This window comes from Argentina silus (genome assembly GCF_951799395.1).
Source record: "Argentina silus genome assembly, chromosome: 15".
NCBI classification, from domain to species: Eukaryota; Metazoa; Chordata; class Actinopteri; order Argentiniformes; family Argentinidae; genus Argentina; species Argentina silus.
The window spans coordinates 6,411,636-6,426,261 of NC_139669.1; positions in this window are offsets into that span (position 1 = coordinate 6,411,636).

The following is a 14,626-nucleotide window of genomic DNA, read 5'->3' on the forward strand; positions in this document are numbered from 1 at the left end:
TTTGTATTAACCGATAACTGTTATGGGTAGTTGGTATTGACCTGTTTACCAATCAAACTGGCCCTTTCACTATGGCAACTGAGAGAAATATTTGAGTTTTAGAGAGGAGCCTCCTTATCTACAGAATTAATCACGCTATTTTCCAATGTTATACAAACCCAAAAGAAATAAGACTCCAACAACCAGTTGCCCTCCAAGTTCATACAGCTGAAGGTTGTCTCAACATCTAATCCCAAGTAGACTAGAGCAGCGCTCTCACTTTGTTTGTGAACTTGGAGATAGCTTTCATAAACTTTGTGCACAAATGTAGAAATCATCTTACAGGTAAACAAACAGCATTCTCCTCTGACCTGTGTCACCTGATGCACCTCATATGACCCCACCAAATGCACACCCCCTTACATCTTCATTGTCTGCATTAGCTAAACTTGTTGGTATTATTTTGCTGTGAGAGTGTCTGGCACTGCCAGAGTGAGAATATGCTACAAAGGGATGCAGAGATTGCCTGGCCAGACCATGAGGCTGAGCTTGTCACCTTGTGCAAGGTGCAGAGAGTAGAATTCGGGCTAGTAAAAATAAGAAGTGACAGGATATTGATTTGCTTATCGCTGCTGTGCAGACACACACAAGTGAAGGGCGAGGGGGGGTGGTTGGTTATCAGGCGTCCACGTCTGATAGGGAGACAAAAAAAAAAGAAAAAAGATTCTCCAACCGATTGGTTCGCCTCAATTTTTGTTCCACTTTCTTCTCCGCCATTACAGTAAAAGCCATGCACTTTTACAGTAAATAAAAGCCTTTCTGAGTGTGATAGGATTATTCAGCGCAAATGGATGACTCAAAGAAAGTTATTGTGAAACGGTTATTGATGGGGCTTATCAATATTGCATGTAATTGGGAAACGTTTGATTTACATATTAATTAAATCATGTGGAACAATCACAATAACCACTCGATAAACATGCATGTGTGGTGTGAGGACCAATCTATGTACACTTCACTAAAGTCAAGGCCCGATGTCTGACAGTTTTGATTTTTAATGATGAAATCATTACATAGATTTACCAAAGCTTCTGTTGATGAAGCAGGGTCAGACTGGCTACTGTATAATGTAATTAAAACATTGTTTTACTCTTGTACAGTCATGTAGTAATTCCTTTGTACTGTCATTGCATAGTGATGAAAATAGATGAGCGTTTTTTGTTATTACTAAAGTTTAGACTTTCTGTGATCTCCACATTTATTTTCACATGACATATTTGATACAGAATCAAGGCTCATAACCCCACAGAACCTGGATGGAATCTCTCATGTATTAGTATTTGGTTGTCTGTGAGAGAGACACCGGCTTCACCTATTAGGTCTTAGCTTTATGGTGCCAGAGTGACGACACTCCCTTGGCACCACTTAGAGTTAACATTCTCTCAGACGCAAAAAAAACATAACAAATCCTTGCTCGGTCAACACGTCAGGTGATTAGCTGACAGAGGTTGCCTTTCCTATTAGGATCATAACGACGAAAGTGCATGCATTATCGCTTATGGTGGTATTTTCCTGGTAGAGAGAGAGAGAGAGAGAGAGAGAAGTATGATAAAGAAATATAATCAGAAAATCTATCCAGTAATTTCCTCTAGAAAAATAATGTGTCAAAATCAAGAAAAGCCTATGAATATAATTATAAGTGAAATAGAACTTCAAGCATTGTAGTTTTCTATGAACCTAATCTGATAGTGTATTTACCAAGTTCCACTACTGTAATTTCACACTTCCTGGTTCATACACGCATTACAATTATGTTTCAGAATCCCATTTTAAAAGGATCAGGGCTCTGCACCATCATGGCAAATCCTGTACAACTTCTATCAACTGCAGCATATGCCTGACTTAATTTAAACTTACTGCACATGAAATAGTTAATTAATTCACCTTACAAATCTTGAACTTTGAAAAAAAAGATATATTTTTTTTTCTAGGATATAGGTAATGGAATATCTGTTAAGCAGGTTAGAGTGTTCAGCTCTTCTTGTCTGAGATTTACCACAACAAAGTCTCACATTCAACATGTGATAAGTACATAATTCCATCTAAACTACTCCTAAAAGTATTGATGAAACTAAATTATAATTACATAGCAGTTCATAGTTACTATGTAAGTACAATGTTGATACCACAGTTATTACTATGTAGTTACATACTGACAACTGAAGGCTTTAATCAAAGATACACATTTTGAGCTCTTCTTCTGACTCCATAAAGAAGGCGGTCAGTCACCATATGCCACCCTCTGTGGATAAGACTTTAGACTATAACTTCATCCTGGCTTGCTTTTTGGAGGTCTATGGTTCAGTGTTAGTTCAAATTGTTTGTATTGTATTTATTGTTTATAATTATGCAATTATTGTTCTTGTTGTGAAGCAGTTCGCAACATTTGTCTATGTAAAAAACTGCGATAAATACATTTGATTGATTGATTGATTGATTGATTGATTGATTGAGGAGGTATGGTGTTTCAGTTTCAATGACAATGTCAATGATCAGATGTAAGATATAGCCAAGAACAGAATGTCCCTTTGACACGCATACTGCATTACTTTAATTCCAGCAGAGTTGTCACAGCACATGATAGACATACTGTAATATAACTGACAATCAAACTTGATCCTCAGACCAAGACAATTATCTTAAGAAGTTCAAGCAATGTTTGTATGGAAATGTCTTTCTGTCCAGTTTCTGCACTACTGTCACTGCTAACACCTTACATGTCCAATCTTCACTAATGAAAAGGGAGTTGAACAATTAAAACAAAGCCAGTGGTAGATAATAACATTCCATCTGCAAAGTTCACATACTTACAAGGTTAATCTTGAAATCTTTGTCATTGAGATGATAGAGTTGTCAGCTTATTTAAAAAAATCTAAATTGATCCCTTAACTACTCTGTTAATAGAAAGATCTTAAGGACATGGGGGAAAACTAACAAAAAGAAAAAGAAAAAAAAAACTAAGAAAGAGGCTGATTAAATTGTCTTCATTTACTTAACTTGCTGCTAATATTTCAATTAGAGCATCTTCAGGCAGTGACACTGAAGGGTTAAAATTGGAACAGAAGAGAATTAGTCCCACTGATTAATAGGAGGAACTGAAGACTTCCGCACACATGAGACCTCCTTCTGGCACAGTTCATCACTGCCACATTCATCCTCATTCAAGTCACTCAATTTACTGCTCAAAAAGAACCTTTATCAATGCTACACTCTCTCCACTGTACTGGCTTTGGAGGAGCAGACTCTTACCTTTTGTGATATGAATAGTCTCAGTAAGGATAGAAGCCCTGCTTGGGAGATGTAGCTGAATTTGACAAAAAACACATTTGAGACTTCCTTTTCCCCCCTCCTCTGCCCTTTCCCATTACCATAAACCCACTCACTCATGATAACCATTAATGTAGCGTCTTATTAAAAACCTATCAATACACGCGCTGCCATTGCGCTAATGGCCAGGAATTCCTCTCAGTTAAATCTCGACTTTGGTCTCGACTCCGGACTAATGAGAGCCATCCTTCAGCATCTCTTTGGGCTAAATCACCTTTATTTGTATCTGCCTACTCGTGCTGTTGGTAATTTATAGAAGAGTGCGCAAAGGGAGGTGCATTACTGGTAGCCTGGGGGGCCGTGCTTACAGGGTGATTCAGTTTTTGCGCTAGAGACCATGGCGAGCCGTTAATTGTTCGCCAGTCGGAGCTCCGGCAATAAAAGGGTCCGCCGCTGCCACTGATGAGGCATTGTTGTCTAGAAGTTTATCTTTAATGCCAAGTCACTGGGAGGGCACATCTGATGCCCGGCCTGGCGGGAGTTTGCCCTCTAACTCAAGGGAGGAATTGAATATTGCTCTATCAATCTGAACATTTTACAGCTACCGTCCCCCCAGGCGTGGGAAATGTGGGGGTGTGTTTACACTGTCGTTTACCGTTTGAGGCTGAGGCAAACCCTCATACCTCGGGAGGAATCAGTAAGTTAACTAAATAAAGGCTAAAAGGCACCTCCTCAAACTACTGCAATGTGGGCAATTTTAACATGGGAACAGATTAAAAGTAGTGATAATATATTTTGGCTTGGGGCTGCTGACAGATTGACTTTAAAACTGTTGCTTAAGCTTGGAAATCCTCTATCAAAACCAGACTACATGTGATGTTAAAGATAGGTCACTCCTAAGGCTGACGCTTGAGGTGACTTGGTGGCATGCTGTGCATTGCCATCCCTTCTGAATAGCATCATCATCCACAGCGGTGCTACAGTATCATTGGTCGAGACACTACAAAGGTCCAGCGCACCAAAGAGATCTGAACCTGGAGAATGAACCTCCTTTTAAATGTCTCCTACTGTCACCTTTGTCAATAAGTAAAAAGCCAAACAGCTCCTGTGAGCCTGACAAAGGCTCTAGCTGGCAGCAAAGGTAACCAAGGGCAAAGCTACATCTAATATTTATGATGGGGTTCAAAATCATTGAAATCACCTATTCATTAGCGTGTACGCTTACCCAAGACCAGGTGGCAGAGTGCTGAACGATGTGTGTCCCCCGCACTTTCATATTCTTGTAATAACCATCACCAAACAAGCCAATAACAGCTTTTATGTTATAGCCCTTGCAATCATCGTCAGTCGAGGAGCCGCTGCCGCAGTTGCACTGCTAGAAAGCCTTGCTGCCAAGAATGGTAGTAATATAAATGCACTTTGAAGAATGGGAGGGATGGCATACTCCTGGACAGGTGCCAGCTACACATTCAGAGCTACGTAACCACTGGCAGGCTGACTCAGACAGTGACACTGTCTTAACACTTGCTTATTCTCAGTGTTTGGCTAATTGTGGCATTTACTCAAAATTCCATAACAAAAGACTTGCTAAAGATGGGAGGCTGATACAAAGGCGTTATTGTTGTGAGGACAGGCGGGCTACTGTCTAAGAACACATTTGTTATAACTAAAAATCCCACTGAGACAAAGCTGGCTGGTTGGTGCATGCACTGGGGGGCAGCATTGCTATGTTAGGTTTGGTAGCACTGAGCAGAAACTTAAATTAGCTTTGTTGGCTATGAGATCTGGGCAAGAAATTAGCAATCCATCCGTCACAACACATTACGGGTACAGATGTGTAGATGTGAGGAAAAGCTGACACTGTGATCCAACCTTTTCTGAGATGTATCTCTTAAGTAGCTTTCCTTGGCTTGTCCTCAGATGGAAAGGAACAGTCATAAGTGAGTGTGTTTTTCATTACTGCATAATAAGTGGCTAGCAGGAGTGGGGCAGCTAGCAGACAGTCATTAGCAGTGATGTCCATGTTCTATTTACAGAGGAGAAGGGAAAGATAGGCTCAAATTTAAGACAAGTCTCTCCTTGATGTAAAGCTAATGGTAGACAGTGAAAGGGTCCAGAGTATAATAAGCGCACTGGCAATATTCTAATAAGCGTCTAGCTATACAATCTAAACTGAATGGTTTCAGGTTTACAGACAGGCGATGGTATAGTCTCTTTTGCTCTAATACAGTATGTGTTCTTTCGGAATCATATGTCTTTATAAACTGAACCAGTGAACAATACCATTTCAATGGCAGTCATTCCGACAGCTTAGCTCATTGTTAAGCAAACACAAGCCTACAGAAGACACACTCTATATTCATACAAGCTTTCGTTGATTATCTATGTGGGACAAAACATTATACAAGGTTGGAACTGCTCTGAGATGGAAAATGGCATCTGACAAGCTTTATTACCCCTAAAAGCAAAAACAATTCCCAGATGGATGTTTTGGAAATGCATGCGAATGAGACAGATCCCAATGTCTCCTCCGAGTCTCATGCAGCCCACTAAATGTCACACAGTCCCACGATATACTGCCATGGTGCACATCCACATTAAGAAAACCTTCCCTATTTTACTGGACATCAGTGCCAAATTAACTGTCAAATTACCATTGTCATTTACCATTATTATCATTACAAATTGCCGTAAACGATTTATGTTCTCAACTGTGTGCGTGTATGTGGTGTGTGTGTGTGTGTGTGTGTGTGTGTGTGTGTGTGTGTCTGCCTGTGTGTCTCTCTGTGTGTCTGCCTGTCTGTCTCTCTGTCTGTGTGTGTGTCTGCCTGTCTGTCTCTCTGTCTGTGTGTGTGTGTGTGTGTGTGTGTGTGTGTGTGTGTCTGCCTGTGTGTCTCTCTGTGTGTCTGCCTGTCTGTCTCTCTGTCTGTGTGTGTGTGTGTGTGTGTTTGTGTGTGTCTGCCTGTCTGTCTCTCTGTGTGTCTGTCTGTCTGTCTGTGTGTGTGTGTGTGTGTGTGTGTGTGTGTGTGTGTGTGTGTGTGTGTGTGTGTGTGTGTGTGTGTGTGTGTGTGTGTCAGAATAGCCACTGTACAGTGCATCCAGTTCACATTGCTGCTGGTACACACAACCAGAGGTCACAAAGTGACATTGTGCTTTTATGGCTGCTCTCCATGGTGCTTCAGATATAAGCCCTAAAATGACTAAATCCCTCCGTCAGTGTCCATGACCCCCAGCGTCCCCGTTAGTGCTGCAGGATTCACACCCTTTGATGTGACCCTGACTTGGACCCGGTCACCGGGCTTGTCTCAGGGATTGATACTGGTGGCTGCTCTGATGCCTAGAGGTATCTCTGTGACTGCTGGAGCCGCTGACAACGAATTGGAAGGAATTATTAGAGAGATAACCTTGAAGTCCATTGCCCCCCACCCAACAACAGGCAGACAAACATTAGTGTCCATTGAAATCTATTGAAAATGTCCCCTCCCTTATGCCCCCACCCGCCCGGTCCCAAATATTGAAGCTCAGTCATCTTTATTTGCATCTCTTAAAAGCTTCAAGTCAACCTGGAAATAAGATCCCTCGAAGAAACATCTTGGAAATGATGAATCTTGAATGCTGTAGTCAGACCGCAAATTAAGCGGTGTATTCAAGTCAGAGACAAGTAAAACCCCCTGCACAGTGGATGTTTGTCATAAACATGGCATGAGGGAAGTGGAAAGGGACAAATTCTTCAAGAACCAATTGTCAGTGAGGTAGAGATTCTTGTTTAATGGGGGGGTGGCGGGTCGCACTGACATTCTTGAGATTAAATTGCAGTCTACTGAGTGATTGAGGATTCTAATCCCATCTAATGCACTCATGGACACTTTCATACTTAAATCTGTCAGCTCAAACATGGACTCCTGCTGTGTTTAATATGCTTTAAAAAGCTTTAAGGAATATAAGACAATAAATTACATCACGTGAGGTAAATCCACAATGATTTAATATGAAGAACGCTGCAATTATTGCTCTCTGGTCTATTATTTCATTTTTGCCAGATAATTGAATTTAATTATTCAGCCTCTGTCTTTTAATATGCTTTCCTCATTTCCGCACAAATTGATTACGTGTACGCATTTTCTTCTCCTGTTTAATCTACATATCTGTAGGCATACTGGAGTCCTGGTTTTCTCACTGCTGGAAATGACGAGACGTGTAGTTCAGCACCAGGGCATGATTATGCCTGAACATGTTGTTAACAAGCTGAAAAACAAGTCTCTATTTCTCTATAAACCTGCTGGAATCACACATTATACAACACATGGAAAGATGAACGACAACTTGAATGTGGAACTTGACTTTTCGGAGGAAATAGCTGACGGGGAGCTTCTTGTAGTGGAGTCAATCGAGTGTCTGTTGTAGCTGTGAGCAAAGCTGGAGTAGGCCCAGGCCTGGGTTCAACAAGCATTTTAAATGGTTTAAAATACTTTTAAAAAAGACTCTCTGTCAACGCTGTGCTTGATTGTGTTTGCCTGGTGCCAATGGAACAGTCCCAAAAGTGGTAACCTGCCCATCTGACACTCCAGGCAAGCTCAAGCAATCGCTGAAAGAATTTGAAAGGATTAAAAATACTATATGACCCAGGTCTGAGTAGGACAGGGAAAATTAAACTCATCAGTGCAAATTAACACAGTACAGTAATTACATTGCAAGAGGGCATGAAGATGACCTTTTATTTGAGCTTTAGATGTTTGTCATAACAAATTTACTCTGACCAGAACTGTCCTGGTGATAAGATAGAAGAAGAAGCTGCAGTACATACTTTCATTTGGATATGAAGGTAACTGTAATCGTAACTGTAACCATACAGTATGTACACAATTCAAAAGGTTTGCAGGCAACCTCGATATAATTAACACATCTTGTAAACTCAAATATCTCTGTATTCTATAGCAAGCCTTTAATGCCATTGAGACTTGGTCTCGTCTCCGAGGATTGCATGTGGCTACACATATTAATGAGAAATTATTTACCATACACATGGTTGCTATTGCAACATCTAGGCCATTTCACTGCCACAGTAAATCTGCAATAAAGCACAATACTGTAATTAAGCCATTAATATACACAATGAGTGAATGATATAATGATACAATAATGTTAGATAATAACAATGGCGTCATATTCTGCATGATGAGAATTACAAGATAACAATTTACCCCTCATAGCCTACTGCACATTACCTACCTGCATAGTGTTGTCCCCACCGGTTAGGGGACAGTAACCTTCAAATGGTTTCTTGAACCCAAATGCTATTTTTATTAAAGATACCTCACCCAAACATCCCGGAACCCTCTTCAAAACAGTCCCCGGCCATTGTAGAGCTGTGCCAACACCCAACCCCACTATGCACCTTTCCCGAAATCCCTTACTAATTGTTTCTGTCTCCTAGGTAGCATGCCTTGGCTTTGATGTTCAAACCCCGTCTTTCTTACAAAGGCGGCTGACTGTGGGAGCGGAGAGGCAGGCAGATGGGCCGCGACAGGATGCGGCGAACCTGACGTCTCTCTTCCCCTTTCAAGTACTCCAGTTCAATCAGCCCTCGCCGCACAAGCTGTTGTGGAGCACCTTTGAAATCATCATGGCGTCTGCACAATAGTCTTGACTGTTAATGACTTCTTGTAAAGTTCCCAAAGCAGCTCTGATTACACGCTCTCGCTAACATGCGTGTGCACACGGGCGCCGTATGCCAGCCGAACACGCACACGCACACGCTCCGCTTCATCTCTCAGGGAGCACTCGTGGATACCGGTGCAAGGACACACGTAAACAACTAATATGTTAATTAGGCTGATTAGTGAAGCCAAGGAAAAGTATAAAAGGTTGGATGCACATCAGAAGCTGAAGCTCATGCTCTAATGAAAACTGAATGTTCATTACATATCTGTGTGAACGCGAATGTCTAAGAAAACACAGGTGAGGAAGGGTTACTTATACCCAGTCACATTTATTCGCAATGAACGGCATACCGCTGTAAGAAATCTGTTAAATGGTAGGGCTGATTAAGCTAATTAATTCAGAGAGCTATTTACAGTTGCGCGACTAGGACTCTTGGTACAACTTAAGACAAATTGGCATGCAAGGAACCATCCTCTGTCAGAGCTCTAAAGAGGGGAAATCAAAACTCAACCTGTGTAGAAGATGTCCAACATGCAGGGGCAAGGGGCAGAATATGGCACCAATCGAGTGCCTTGAAAACGCACTAATGTATTGGACTGCCTTGAAGGAAAGGGGGAAGAGTGTTCCTCTCCGGAGCTAAGCTTCAAGGGCTGCCCTTAATTAGGTGGTGGGCATAGAAATCTGGCATGCGAGGTGAAAGCGAGACGTACCTGCTGTCCTCAGCACATGAGAGGTTCAGAATTCCAAGCTTAAGCTGATAACAGAGCAAAGTGAAAAGTGTCAGGAGGTCAGAAGTCTTTTTTTTTCCGTCAGAACTGAGGGATGGAGTTTCACACTTGAAAACCTGGTTTAACAGTGGCCAGATGTGGAGCGCTGACAGCAAGAACAGAGTCAACCTTAAAGCCCCCCTATTTCTTCGTTTCAACATCTCCAGTGTTTTGGTTTAAATTGTTTCACCTCAAATATGAAAAAAAAATAGGTTTAGGTAATTTTCCAGTACTCTTTATGCAAAAATATAGCCCTGTCTACTCTCCGTCAAATGCACTGGGTAGTAAAACTCAATCATTATTAATGATATAATTATATAATTTGTTTACGTTTATAAGTGGAGGGCCAGGGACCACTTGCATTATTTGTGACACTGATACTGAACTGCATGTATATTTCCATAACAAATCAACTGAAGTATAATATGTATTATATGCTGACTAGGCCACCTTGGATACTGTGTGTAAGTGTAAGGAGATTGGGCAGCTCCATTTGCAGCCCACATGGTCAATGATTGGGGCTGGCAGACTGATATGAAGTGAGGACCTAATACCAAGCAGGTGTTCTCAAATTCCTCCTGCATTTTTAATCCTCAAGATGTATTTTACTTTGTAACACATAATGCCATTATTTTGAGGAAATATGAATTACCTTGCAGAAAGCCTTTCTGTGAAATCAATAATACAGTGTAGAGAGAAACTAATGAAGTGAATGAAGAGCTGCTGATTTTGCAGTCAAGAGTAGATATCAAAGAGTAAAGTAGCCAACTTGGCTGATACCAGAGAGGGGCTTCACACAGTACAGGGCTGAACTGAACCGTACTGTTCTGGTTTGAATATTTTCCTTTCACATTATCCTTCTAAGCATGGTTTCATTAACTATGGTGAATGCATAACCAGACCCAGCACAGTACAGCTCAGCTAGGCTCACTTCAGTTTGGCGTTGTACTGTGAATTGATTGTCACTATGTAGAGTGCCTCAAATTAATTACAGTCTAGTCTAGCTTCTACAGACATGTTGTAGGAAGCAAAATGGTCTACTGGTCTGTCTTCAGCACATTACTCCTGCAATTGAGTGTGGCCAAACTTGGCCATTTAATCATTAATCCACATTTAAATACATGCATAATGAGCAATATCTCTGGTTGGCGCTCAAACATATTCATTGGTGGTTTAATACACCATGATGTCCATCAATGCTCCTCATTTCGCACTTGAGATTAATGTGAGGGTCATTTTATTCAGTAAAGTTTGCAGTTTAACAGTTGAAATGAACAGGTTTCACATTACAATACAATATTATAGGCTACCCGAGTGACCTGTAATTCCTTGAGTAATAACATTGTAATAACATGTTTTAACATAGTGGTTAAGTATTACATTACAAATGTTGCTCCTTATCCCACTTATGCATCATGAAAACACTCAGATATAATTACAGCCGCAATTTGTAGATGGACTTCAGGAAAGATTTCAAGATTCTGTGGTACAGACCTACAATACTGCACTGGCCTCTAGCAGAGAAACTCCTGTTCAAAGAAGTAGTTGGTGGTCAAACAAATCGCTTCAATGGCAAAATCAGATACTGTAGCCAGACTGCCACTACTGAATTACTGAAATAATTAGCTGTGGCATATGTCTTCATTCAAGTTCCTTGTATCTCTTGTAGTAACAAAATACCAATAACAAGAACCTTAAAGTGAACAGAATCCCAATATCAACACTCTTGGGTACAAGCTTATAAAGCCATATAAATCTCAATGTATCTTGTCTTCAACTTATTGAAAGATGTATTGATTGTTGTATCAGGGTTAATTTCTCATACAAAGTGTGCTCTTTCAGAATTCTAAATGTTCTATGGCAACCGAACAAGAGTGTAGAGAATCGGTCTACACTGTGAAATTCAATTGTTTGGTGAATATCAGAGTGAGGATTATGTAGCTATGAAACCTCAAGGCCACTGTGCATATCACTTAAATGGGAAAAAAAAAACGTTTTCAGCTGAATGTTTCATCCTGACATCTACTGCTTACACTTGTTTTTATACACGTGTATTCTGATTAAATTAATACAAACACCTATTGAAAGATGAATTCACTGAACAGTTACAAGGTGTCAAACTAGGTAAAAACATTAGATATTTTAGTCACACATATTATTTTCCTTCCATCTAATAACAATGGAGCCAAACATGTAGACGCCCCAGTTCTGCCTGATTAAAATCTGTTTATTTTTCTCTCATTACCTCAGGAAAGGACGTGTCCAGCAGTCATGGACTAGCATAATGCATGTTTGCAGTTTGATATTTGCTTAGACTGACAATTAGAATCATGGGGATTGTCCATCGTTAATTATTTTCTGAGAAAATTAATTTCTTACCTGCCAGCAAGTTCAATTGATTTCGTGCCACTGCATCTTCACCATGGCATTTGTCTCCAATGATAGTCCCGATGTAAATACTCCCAAATTGTAACCTTTCCCCTCCCTGATCATAGCACTGAAAGCAGAAATGAAATTAGAATAAATATGAGGGAAATTGAATCAGACAATTTGTCAATGCAAAACATAGCACAGTATGTGTCAATTGACTTTACAGTCTGATGGGTCTACAGTATGTGTTACAGGTTCACCGGCAACCAGTGCAACTTAAGTCTTTAAACGTTTCTCTGTGGAATTGAATGAGTAACTCCTTACATCCGTTTCAATTTCTGTTTACCGAGAGGGAGCAAGTGCCGAGAACAAAACCCTTTGATTACAGAATCATCCCCGCTCCCCATTATCTGAAGGAGAATGTCTAACATTTACAACAACATGAGGTTAACAGCAAATTCAGAAAATAATGTGCCCATTTCCCTGTGGACCTCCCCCTGTCCTTTTCATTTTCTTTGTGCCACAGGAACAATGCAGACAAGGGGAAGTGATTTTGCACTGTCAACATGATGTGACTGCACTCCTGCCAATGTTTGTGGCAGTAGATGGCCAAGCTGCCGGGGGAAATTAATTCCCTCGTAGGTGGTGGTGGGACTGTTGATCGGCACAATGCATGTGCCTCGAAACTAAACCTGAGACTATTTTGATGATATACAGAATTTCTTGAGTTTTAAAATGTTCCTGTCAAATGATGGGACGTTAAGTCTGACTCAAATGCACTGTACAGTATGTAACTGAAATGCCAAAACGAGGTTGACACTTCTTAAAGGAGCAGAATGTACAAATACACCAATCCATCACACAAAGATGCCTCACTGAATTCACTTTATGATGGTATGTATTGTTGACATCACATCACCACATTACAAAAGTAGATTATGGCAAAATAAAGGGACCTTTCAATGTGATACAATGGGAGTTGGATTAGCTTGTTTGTTTTAGATATATTTTCAGAATGATTCAGCAATACTGACTCAAAACAATATGGCTATCTAGTATCTCAGTAGGGGAACTAAATATCCAAATATCCTGTCTTTAACCACAGACAAGGTACATGTGAGAACATGTTATCTTGCATTTTGGGTGCACTATCCCTTTAAGGCACCTGACCAAGAGCATGTTTAGAGGTTAATCATAGAGCCATTTGTTAGAAATGCCATAGTCACAAGTGATCACATGCTGTGATGCAAGAGAACACTTATGGGCGTAATCTCTCCAAGGATAATTAGTGAGTAGCATAAATGAAATCAAACAATCAAATATAATTTTGAAGAACCCTACATGATTCTTGGATGACAAATACAAGTCATACTCCAAGAACAATTAAGCCATCAGTACCAGATGCTCACACAGCTGTAATCTCATCCAGAAACAGAGTGTTAAATTAAAATGATTAATTGAATATCACAGTCTATACTAATATGGATTTGGATGAATTCTGAGTCAGCGTTGAAGTTATTATTATTTTCAACATGAATGCCAAGAAACTCAACATTGTTTTATGACAGATTGGAATTTCACCCATGTGTGATTATGTGTAATTTTGATGAAACGGATTATAATTGCAATGTCAGAAGATAAAAAGACTTATTTTAATGAATAAAAGAGGGCTTAGGTTTACTGATAACCGATACCACGCTGTATTTTGGCAAGGTAATGAACCAAATACAATTAGTTACAATCAGATCCCTCCTATCCTAAATGTATACTCTGGTTTGACACCTTAGGTTTAAGGATAAACGTCTTCCAGTATCTTTGAATTACTGCATTGCACTAGATTTCAGATTATTTAATAGGATGTTGCTCTAGCATAGAGACCTGACACAGTCAAACAAGCTACTATGTGAAGGATGGGTCAAAATGTAGGACCCCTGTCTCCTAAATACAAATCAAAGAGGACTGTGAACAGAGCTATCTCCCTGCAATTATTTTGAGTAACCCCCCAGGAACTGCCATCAGTAACATATTTCAATTTCCACACACATACTTGGGGAAATATATGTCCTAAAATCTTTAATTGAGATGGATAGGGTCATCCAATTAACCCCAACACACTTGGGTGTCCTTCCTCTGGTTGAGGGCTTGCTTTTGGGTATTGTCTCAAATCTTTAAATCACTAACGAACTGGTACACATGTCTTCACAGCCATTATAAATCTTAATTGGGTTGAGCTTTTTACTCAAACAAAGGACAAGCAGGTTTTTTTTTCCTCCAGCAAAGGTCATGGAAAGGCTTTGATGAAGGAGAGATTGTTCTTTACAAATGAGTAATACAACAGGAACATGATTTAAGGATCATCAGACACAGCATTCACATTATATTCACAAAGCATCGACAACATGTACTGTAGGTTATTATAACCAGATGTCATGCTCTATGCCTGTGGCAACAAAAGCCACGTTGAGTCTAACCTGCCATGTATGGTACTGTATGTAGGTGCATTCAAGGGCACCACGTCAATT